The sequence below is a fragment of the Pecten maximus genome, chromosome 5 (genome assembly GCF_902652985.1).
Source record: "Pecten maximus chromosome 5, xPecMax1.1, whole genome shotgun sequence".
Classification (NCBI taxonomy): Eukaryota; Metazoa; Mollusca; class Bivalvia; order Pectinida; family Pectinidae; genus Pecten; species Pecten maximus.
In genome coordinates, this window is record NC_047019.1 from 32,135,863 (window position 1) to 32,148,306 (window position 12,444).

At 37.0% G+C, this 12,444-nt stretch overlaps 1 protein-coding gene across 1 annotated transcript in view; it reads left to right on the forward strand.

The window, feature by feature from the left end:
* Nucleotides 1–6,957: 6,957 nt before the first annotated feature.
* Nucleotides 6,958–12,444, forward strand: part of LOC117327808 (cholesterol 24-hydroxylase-like) — a 48,969-nt gene continuing 43,482 nt past the window's right edge. Inside the window, exon 1 of the mRNA XM_033884996.1 lies at nucleotides 6,958–7,408. The gene's annotated coding sequence lies outside the window, so the exon portion shown is untranslated. The remainder of the gene's footprint in view (nucleotides 7,409–12,444) is intronic.

Below are 12,444 nucleotides of genomic sequence, written 5' to 3' on the forward strand. Positions count from 1 at the left end.
CTTAAAGAGTTTGTTTTAACGTAAATTGAATACATACCTAAATAATTCAAATGTATTTAGATAGAGAAGCCCAATTTAAACATTAAAAATCAATTGAACAGGTGGTCTAAAGGTCTTATTTTAGGTCACTATATCCGGATGAGTATGCCTAGACGACTTGTCCAAACCGGTTACTTGTACTCTCACAACTTTTTCAGCCAATCAGCTGCTGTTTCGTACGAACCAAGTCCCTAAAAAAGTGTACTTCAGAGGTTTCTAGTGATTGTACTAGTAAATGAGCATATGGAATGGGTACTTCCTATATTCGAGGATAAATAATAATGTTTGGAGGTTTGAAAATAAACATATACACTCCTACTAAAAAAAGAATGGCGTAAGACCACAAGTGAAAAAAGGCGGGAACTCCCAAGGAGGGAAGCGCCCCGTCCACTGTAAGTATCAGGGATATCGTCTTACGAGTACCCATGTTTCTTATGTTCTATAAACCTGTAAAAAACATCAATTTATTGGTGGCGAAAGCTTCGAACTATTTTTTATATATTTTGGAATACATATCCCATCATTTGAACTACAAATGATTGGTATATAGTTAGATATTAAGTTGTGTGAGTCCCTCAACTATGTTACATGTGGTAAATTATCTTTCATCCATGACAAGTGGGTAGCCGGTTTGGAGTTGGTTGATCCAATGTCGTTCCCTATTTAGGCGTTGGTGATCATCCCTAATCCTGCAGTGGTCAATAGGAACAACATTGAATGCCATGTATGGCTTGCCATGTTGAAATGTCTCGCTACTGGCAAGTCCTAGCGTTTCTGCTTGATGGGAAAGCGGTGGTTGTTGATCCTCAGATTAAGTGGTATATGGTCTCCCCTACATGCTGCATGTTACACTTGGAACTATTGAAAATGTATATCATTGGCCGATGTGTAGCAAGCTAACTGGAAGATGCTGTATTTTTGTCCATTGGTCTCACAATTGAATGAATTGGTGCTTTGAGTATATGGGCAAAGTTTACACCTCTGACTGGTGCATGTCTTGAAACAGCCAGTGGCAGTAGCATGAGAGGGTGAAGGTAGTTTACTACTGGCCACCAAAGCTTTTGTGTTTTGGTCTACGGTAAGCTAGTATTGGTGGTTCCGGGAAAATATCCTTGGGTTTACTGGACGATAGCAGGACATGCTAGTGTTTCTGGAAGACTGTAGATAATGCTGGCATGCCGAGATGAACGGTTACTACGCAGGGCACTCTTCCAGTTTTCGGTCTGGCGTTGAATTCTAGTGTATTCACCCGATCTATCTCACGATCAATCAGGGCTTCTCTCCTACTGAGAAGATGTTTATTCTCCCGAGTGTCCCACGCTGCACGGCAAGCTATGATGCTGTGATCGTGTGGGATGTTGGTGTAGAGGGAGACCACATCCATGGTAACCAGGGGTGTATCTTCAGGTAGATGACTACATAGTGTCTTTTTTCAGATAGTCCGTGGTCGAATTGATAATAGGTCGGCCGTGGCGTGGTTACCACTCGGGAGAATAAACATCCTTCAACAGATAGCCTGGCGGAACGTCTTAAGTACTCACGCTAAATAACTTAACATTCAACATAGATAGCCCTACCTGCTAGCTAGTGGTACGGCAATGGGCACCAAAATGACACCAGCATATATACGCGAACGTGTTTATTGGCAATCTCGAGTCTACTTACACATGCTCCACGCTCGTCAACGGAGAAATACGCACCGATATATACAGTTAACCAATAGACACTCACCAGTACCTTCGCCCGTACAGTTGTCACCCATCTCATATCACAAGGAGCATTCCATATTTTCAAGTCTTGAGAATCAGGCCTATCGTCTCCGACGACGATGACTTCAGACGTTGTTACCTAGGGCTAAGATTCCATCTTCTCAATAGGGGATATGGAGCAGTCCTGGTTGATCGTGAACGGGTGAAAGCATCGGACAGGGCGAGTACACTGGAATACAAAGTCACTGGCTGCTTCAAGACATGCACCAGTCAAAGGTGTAAACTTTGCCCAGATACTCACAGCACCAATTCATTCTATTGTATGACCGATCGACAAAATTATAGCATCCTCCAGTCAGTTTCCTTCATATTTGCCAATCTAATAAACCTTATTCATTGTTCCAAGTGTAACATGCACTGTGTAGGGGAGACCAGAACACCACTTAATCTGAGGATCCACAATCACCGCTGTTCTATCAAACAGAAATGCTAGGACTTGCCAGTAGCGAGACATTTCATCATGGCAAGCCATACATGACATGACATGCAGGTGGTTCCTATTGACCACTGCAGGAGTAGGGATGACCATCAACGCCTGAATAAGGAACAACTTTGGATCAACCAACTCCAGACCGGCTACCCACTCGGCATAAATGAAAGATAATTCGCCAAATGTTACGTAGTTGAAGGACTCGCACAACTTAACATCTAACTATAGATCAATTATTTGTAAATCAAATGATGGGATATTTATTCCAAAATATAGTTTGAAGCTTTCGCCACCAATGAATTGATGTTTTGCACAGGTTTATACAACATAAGAAACATAGGTACTCGTAAGACCATATCCTCGATACTTACAGTGGACGGGGCGATTCCAACCTGGGGAGGAGTTCCCGCCTTTTTTCACTTATAATCTTACGCCATTCTATTTTTAGTAGGAGTGTATGTTTGTTTTTCAACCCACCGGGCATTATCGTCTATCCTCGTATATAGAAAGTACCCGCTCCATGTGCTTATTAACCAGCACAATCGCTACAAACCTCTGAAACACACTTTTTCTAGAGACTTGGTTCGTACGAAACAGCAGCTTACTGGCTGAAAAACTCTTGTACAAGTAACAGGTTTCCGGATATCGTGACCTAAAATAAGACTTTTAGACCACCCTTTTTATTGATTTTAATGTTTAAATTACGCTACTCTATCTAAATACATTTGAATATTTAGACATTTATTCAATTTCAAACTTTTTTCGTCCGTTATATGGGATTTGTCACCCATAATTGTCATTGCTACCCGATGCCCGCAGTTTGGGGCGAGATTTGTAGGACGAAATAAAACATTTGCTACAGAGCACGCGCTGCCATCACACCGAATCAACTTGCGCTGTTATTTTGTTTTAACTTTTATTTTTGCACTTAATTTATTTATTTATTTCTACCAGCTGATACGTACACCACTCAAGATGTTTTCCAATTAATTACAATAGGCCGTTGGCGAATTAATCATTGACCGCGAGGGGATCATAAACACAAACATAACGATGTTTTTCATTGTTTATATACTAAATTTGTTAAACTGTTCGATGTTCTATGTCTATATGTGACCGTTTGTAATTTACTTGTGCCTTGATAAAGCGGCGGATTGTCACGATAGTTTACTTGTATGTAGTGTCGTTATCACTACATGACCAGTTATCTATTTCTAGTAATAAGCATCCAGCGGACATCTGTTTGTTTATATATATATTTGGTCTGATGAGTAATAATGACGGTATGGTCCAATATAGGTACTGGATCCTAACAAACAGGTGTTCGCATTTTTTTTTTTCGTAATTGTGTCATGTGTGATCCCAGGAACTTACCAACTCAATATTAGTATCCTGTTTCTAACCTGTTAGGTAATCAGAAGATGACGTTTGGGGTTTTAAAATGTTACACCTTGTTGCAACAGGTGTCTGCTTCTTGTTAGTATTTATAGAAAAAGATATCAGCTCTACTCTATATCAACAAGTTGTTAAACTCGACGATCAGGCGATGTATGGACTGTGGAACGGAAGAAGGCTATTGATTGGTCGATAGTTAGTATTGTTCACAGAGCTGTCCTCCTATCTGATTGTCCCTTGCATACCGTTCTAAAGTATACAAACCACTTCCGTTGTATTTGTTGTCTTTTTGTTTTTAATAAAAGAGGAAAAATAGACTGGAATTTGCGAAGCGGAAGGACACGGAAAACGATAGTACTTTGACGGGACCGCCTGTTCCACTGAATTAATGGAACAGGAAGTAGTCCCGTCAATGCACCATCGTTTTTCGTGTCATTCCGCTCCGCAAATTCCAGTCGATTTTTTTTTTTGTTAAAATCAAAAAGACATCAGATACAATATTTCGTTTTAGATTAAAATTATTTCACGTGAATAGATGGTGAAGAAAACACAATTTACGGAAATGAAACGTGGAATATTTTTCAGGCGTATCAAAATCTAACTGATGTAATGTGTGGAAATATAGCTCGTGAAACGATGTTTTTATGTTTTCATGGTCAAGTGTTTGTTGTTTTCTCTTGGTATGTTCATATAAAGAATCAACACTCAGAAAGTAATTATAATTTATGAGCACATCAAATTAGACTTCCGCCAAACGATCATCGTCTATATTATGTATGGTCTGATATTACCTTTGGTACATGATTTGGTCACCGTTTGGTCCTTTTCCGGTCACAACTTTCTTTTATTATTAAACTCGTATGATACGTTTACTTGATTTGATACGTTTAGTTGATTTGATACGTTTACTAGATTTGATACGTTTAGTTGATTTAATACGTTTAGTTGATTTGATACGTTTACTAGATTTGACGCCTTTACTTGATTTGATACCTTTACTTGATCTGAAACGTTTACTTCATTTGATACGTTTAGTTGATTTGATACGTATACTTGATTTGACGCCTTTACTTGATTTGATACCTTTAGTTGATTCGATACGTTTACTACGTTCGATATGTTTACTTGATTTGATACGTTTACTCGATTAGATACGTTTACTAGATTTGATACGTTTACTTGATTAGATACGTTTACTTGATTAGATACGTTTACTAGATTTGATACGTTTACTAGATTGGATACGTTTACTTGATTTGATACGTTTAGTTGATTTAAAACGTTTACTTGATTTGATACGTTTACTTGATTTGATACGTTTAGTTGATTTGATACGTTTACTAGATTTGACGCCTTTACTTGATTTGATACCTTAACTTGATCTGAAACGTTTACTTCATTTGATACGTTTAGTTGATTTGATACGTATACTTGATTTGATACGTTTACTAGATTTGACGCCTTTACTTGATTTGATACCTTTACTTGATCTGAAACGTTTACTTCATTTGATACGTTTAGTTGATTTGATACGTATACTTGATTTGACGCCTTTACTTGATTTGATACCTTTAGTTGATTCGATACGTTTACTACGTTCGATATGTTTACTTGATTTGATACGTTTACTTGATTAGATACGTTTACTAGATTTGAAACGTTTACTTGATTAGAAACGTTTACCTGATTAGATACGTTAACTAGATTTGATACGTTTACTTGATTTGATACGTTTAGTTGATTTGATACGTTTACTTGATTTGATACGTTTAGTTGATTTGATACGTTTACTAGATTTGACGCCTTTACTTGATTTGATACCTTAACTTGATCTGAAACGTTTACTTCATTTGATACGTTTAGTTGATTTGATACGTATACTTGATTTGACGCCTTTACTTGATTTGATACCTTTAGTTGATTCGATACGTTTACTAAGTTCGATATGTTTACTTGATTTGATACGTTTAGCTGATTACATACGTTTCCTTGTTTTGATACATTAACTTGATTTGATATGTTTACTAGATTTGATACGTTTAGTTGATTTGATACACTTAGTTTATTTGATACGTTTACTTGTTTTGATACATTTTCATGATTTGATACGTTTACTACATATTATACGTTTACTACATATTATACGTTTACTACATATTATACGTTTACTTGATTTGATACGTTTGCTTGATTTCATTCAATTACTAAGTTTGATACGTTTTCTTGATTTGATACATTTGCATGATTTGATAGTTACTTGTTTTGATACGTTTACTTGATTTGATACGTTTAGTTGATTTGATTTGATACGTTTAGTTGATTTGATACGTTTACTTGATTTGATACGTTTACTAGATTTGATACGTTTACTAGATTTGATACGTTTAGTTGATTTGATACGTTTACTAGATTTGATACGTTTAGTTGATTTGATACGTTTAGTTGATTTGATACGTTTACTTGATTTGATACGTTTACTAGATTTGATAAGTTTACTAGATTTGATACGTTTAGTTGATTTGATACGTTTACTAGATTTGATACGTTTAGTTCATTTGATACGTTTAGTTGATTTGATACGTTTAGTTGATTTGATACGTTTAGTTGATTTGATACGTTTAGTTGATTTGATACGTTTACTAGATTTGATACGTTTAGTTGATTTGATACGTTTGCTAGATTTGATACGTTTAATTGATTTGATACGTTTACTTGATTTGATACGTTTAGTTGATTTGATACGTTTACTAGATTTGATACGTTTACTAGATTTGATACGTTTAGTTGATTTGATACGTTTACTAGATTTGATACGTTTAGTTGATTTTAGTGAAACAGTTATTTTCATTTGAAGGAATGTCTTCATTTCTATGTGAGAACCAAGTATTTGCTATAAGTACATATCGTATTCTGTATGTAATAGTCTATGTTGGCCGTATAGTCAGTATTTACAACCTGGAGTGAAGGAACCCACATTGAGCGTGTGACACAGAGATCAAATTCAGTAAGTTTACCTATATACAAATGTACATGTATTGTAAATTTCTGTAAGGCCTTTCACTATTCGCCAGTATTTTGTGAATGATTTGAATACGAATATGCAATATCGCATTGAACAGACCATTTTGCGGCCAAGTTACCCTACAACGTGTACACATTTGATATGTGCTCGATGCACCGAAACATCAATTAACAGGTTGACATACCTATGCACACACAGGATCGCTTACTTTAGTGAATATTACACGCAAAGGTCAACGCGACAGGTCATTCCTGCCTGAATGTATTATCTGGGTCTTGCTGTTGTCGTGTTTGATGTGACAATGAGTTCAAGAGTGTGCAATGCCCCCTTGTTATATCCGAGGTAGCCACTTACCCAGTGGGTTCCCAGCTCACTGTCTATTAACAAAACATCGATGTTTACAACTATGGTGAAGAAATCAATAACGGTGAACAGATTTTCATATTTAATTGGATGTGTTCAGATGCAAAACAGTGCTGCATTAATTTCCGCTCAGCAAAAGGACAAATAATGCTATATACAGAAGTGTTCTATTAGAAATCGTCTGTCAAAGCTAACGAATCTTTCGGCACTTGATAAACGAGCCGCGCGGTATATAGCCCGTACAGGACAGTGACCGGAGTCAGATAAAGTGTACGGGCAACATGTAGACGGAGTGTGCCGGTTGTATCACAGTGCTGACGATATGTATTGGAGGAGATAGAATCGTGTTATACTGTTTATAATTTATGCGACAGCAGAGACCTCACACAGGTAAGTGGAACTGAAACAACAATAGGCACTAGATATAGATAAATCATAACTAGTGCTACGACGTGTAAGTTACGTATGATGATACAGGTATTACGTATGATGATACAGGTATGACGTATGTTGATACAGGTGTTACGTATGATGATACAGGTGTTACGTACGATGATACAGGTGTTACGTATGATGATACAGGTATTACGTATGATGATACAGGTATGACGTATGATGATACATGTATGACGTATGTTGATACAGGTATTGCGTATGTTGATACAGGTATTACGTATGATGATACAGGTATTACGTATGATGATACAGGTGTTACGTATGATGATACAGGTGTTACGTATGATGATACAGGTGTTACGTACGATGATACAGGTGTTACGTACGATGATACAGGTGTTACGTATGATGATACAGGTGTTACGTATGATGATACAGGTGTTGCGTATGATGATACAGGTGTTACGTATGATGATACAGGTGTTACGTATGATGATACAGGTGTTACGTATGATGATACATGTATTACGTATGATGATAAAGGTGTTACATATGATGATACAGGTGTTACGTATGATGATACAGGTGTTACGTATGATGATACAGGTATTACGTATGATGATAAAGGTGTTACATATGATGATACAGGTGTTACGTATGATGATACAGGTGTTACGTATGATGATACAGGTGTTGCGTATGATGATACAGGTATTACGTATGATGATACAGGTATTACATATGATGATACAGGTGTTACAGTATGATACAGGTGTTACGTATGATGATACAGGTGTTACAGTATGATACAGGTGTTACGTATGATGATACAGGTGTTACATATGATGATACAGGTGTTACAGTATGTAATCATTTACATTAATAAATCCAGTAATTGTTTCTGAATGAAAAGTATCAGAATGTTAAGTGTTGAAAATGGTTTGATTGTTTGGATCAATAGTTCTAAAACTAATAATCGATTAAAAACAAGTCTGAAGAAAAGTTTGTTAAAGTGACGTCGCTGTAAAAGCATTATTCTTTATTGATTGTACATGTTTTATACACTTCCAGTTACGTTTCTTTTCTATGCTATCCCGATATTCACCTCGATGTCCAGTGTCCAGCTTTCTCGCGATTTTGTCGGGAATCCGCTCTCAAATATAGCGCTGATAATTGATATCACGTTGCTGTTTTGAAAACGAGGAAGTCATTTTGTAAACAGGAGCACTTGATGCATACGGAAACAAAAAACGTAAACATCTTTTTTTCGACATCAAATTTGGTTATAGTTGTGGCAGATCATATTTGATAATTCAAAGTCGATTAAGAATTTTGAAAAGGTGACATTTATTCCCAGCATTGTACCAAATTATATGTGTAAACCACAGGTAGAGCTAACCATACATTCACGTTTACATCGTCTGTTAATACACAAGCACCGGCAATGTCGCAGAATAAATGCATGAAAAGAACCCCGTCTTTTATCAATAATGCTTCTTTAGCGAGATGCTAGAGATTTCTTTTCCCAATTTGGCCATCTTCTGTTTTGCATCTGACGCTGTAACTCTTGTACAGCAGCTGATTCACTTGGGAAGCCATTTTTGTGTACAGATGCGTGGTGTGTTGTGCGCATGCGTTATCATGTATGACACAATATTTATATTCAATTCAATTCGTTTATTACTTTAAACCTAACGGTTTGTCAATGCAAATATATACACTACAAACATGACAGTTATTGTATACAATATAGACAAAAGGTAGCTGATAAATACACGGACCTCACATACACACACATACCTCACATACACACACATATCTCACATATACACATATCTCACATACACACATATCTCACATACACACATATATCTTACATACACACATATCTCACATACATACACATATATCTCACATACACACACATATCTCACATACACACCCGGACCTCACATGCACACACATATCACACACACACACACACACACACCTCACATACACACATATCTCACATACACACATACCTTACATACACACATACCTCACATACACACACAGACCTCACATACACACATATCTCACATACACACACATATCTCAAATACACACAGACCTCACATACACACATACCTCACATACACACACATATCTTACATACACACATATCTCACATACACACACATATCTCACATACACACACATATATCACATACACACATATCTCACATACACACATACCTTACATACACACATATCTCACATACACACACATATCTCACATAACACACATATCTCACATACACACATATCTCACATACACACACATATCTCACATACACACATATCTCACATACACACACAGACCTCAAATACACACATATCTCACATACACACACATACCTCACATACACACACATACACACACAGACCTCACATATACACATATATCTTACATACACACACATATCTCACATACACACACAGACCTCAAATACACACATATCTCACATACACACACATACCTCACATACACACACATACACACACAGACCTCACATATACACATATATCTTACATACACACACATATCTCACATACACACACAAACCTCACATACACACATCTATCTCACCTACACACACATATCTCACATACACACACAAACCTCACATACACACATCTATCTCACCTACACACACATATCTCACATACACACACATACCTCACCTACACACATCTATCTCACATACACACATATATCTCACATGTACACATCTATCTCACATACACACATATCTTATATACACACATACATGTATCTCACATACACACACATATCTCACATAACACACATATATCTCACATAACACACATATATCTTACATACACACACATACCTCACCTACACACATCTATCTCACATACACACATATATATCACATGCACACATCTATATCACATACACACATAGCTCACATACACACACAGACCTCAAATACACACACAGACCTCACATACACACATATCTCACATACACACACATACCTCATATACATACACATACCTCACATACACACACATATCTCGCATTCACACAGACCTCACATACACACAGACCTCACATACACACACATATTTTACATACACACATATCTCACATACACACACATACCTCACATACACACACATACCTCACATACACACACAGACCTCACATACACACAGACCTCACATACACACACATATCTCACATACACACATATCTCACACATACACGCACAAACCTCACATACACACAGACCTCACATACACACACAGACCTCACATACACACACGGAACTCACATACACACACAGACCTCACATACACACAGACCTCACATACACACACATATCTCACATACACACATATCTCACACATACACACACAAACCTCACATACACACAGACCTCACATACACACACAGACCTCACATACACACACGGAACTCACATACACACACAGACCTCACATACACACACAGACCTCACATACACACACAGACCTCACATACACACACAGACCTCACACATACACACACAGACCTCACATACACACACATATCTCACACATACACACACAGACCTCACATACACACACAGACCTCACATACACACATATATCTCACATACACACACAAACCTCACATACACACAGACCTTACATACACACACAGACCTCACATACACACACAGACCTCACATACACACATATATCTCACATACACACACAAACCTCACATACACACAGACCTTACATACACACACATATCTCACATACACACACAAACCTCACATACACACATCTATCTCACCTACACACACATATCTCACACATACACACACAAACCTCACATACACACATATATCTCACATACACACACAGAACTCACATACACACACGGAACTCACATACACACACATATCTCACATACACACACATATCTCACATACACACACATATCTCACATACACACACATATCTCACATACACACACATATCTCACATACACACACATATCTCACATACACACATATCTCACATACACACACATATCTCACATACACACACATATCTCACTTACTCTGAATTAAATTCACCGTCGTCGTCTTCGTCATCATCATCATCATCATCATCATCATCACCAACAACAACAACAACAATAACAACAAAAGCATCATCATCATCATAAAACAAATTTACATATATTATGACGATATACAAATGTACATGTTTTACATCACTCGTGCCTTATTAGCCTCAGATATATTTCTAGCGAGTTTACGAGGATCACAAATTGTATCAACACTTAATAACTGTATAAGTTCGTACACGGATGGATTTCGTTAGTAATGTGGTTTTATGTATTTTACTCTCATATTATGCAGCTCATACAGAGTCTTCGTTCTCTCGTTGTATTGCTGTATCTAACTGTTTCAATAGCTAAAGTATGTGCAGAAAGACAAAGCTTCGATAAACAGATTCTATATTTCACAGGAATAGACTTGTCAAATAGTATTTATGGTACATGTATATGTTGGTTTACTAAGTGCTGATATAAAACACATTTAGGTGAGGCCTCTAATAAACCAACCTCTCCGATATTGCTGACTTTGGTCAAATATTCTTTGTTTTATCAGATACAAAACACTTTTATGGTTATAAGAATAGATATAGTAATTTCTCTATACCTCTGCGAATCCGAGGGAGAAAAGACACTGTTTGACATAATTAACCCAGTTAAAGCAATTACCTATATTGCTACTTCTTAACAGTGAGCAGTGCTTATTTCAGCGAATTCCATTTGTAATTGTTCACAGGCTGAGGTACGTGGTATATATGGGATGACAAACTGGACAACTCCAATAGTCTGTTTCCACCATTTATTAATCCAAATTCAAAGTTCTGTAACAAATACAGATAAAACACATTTAGATTTCACAACTGCGTATAGCATACACGCACGCACACACACACACACACACACACCC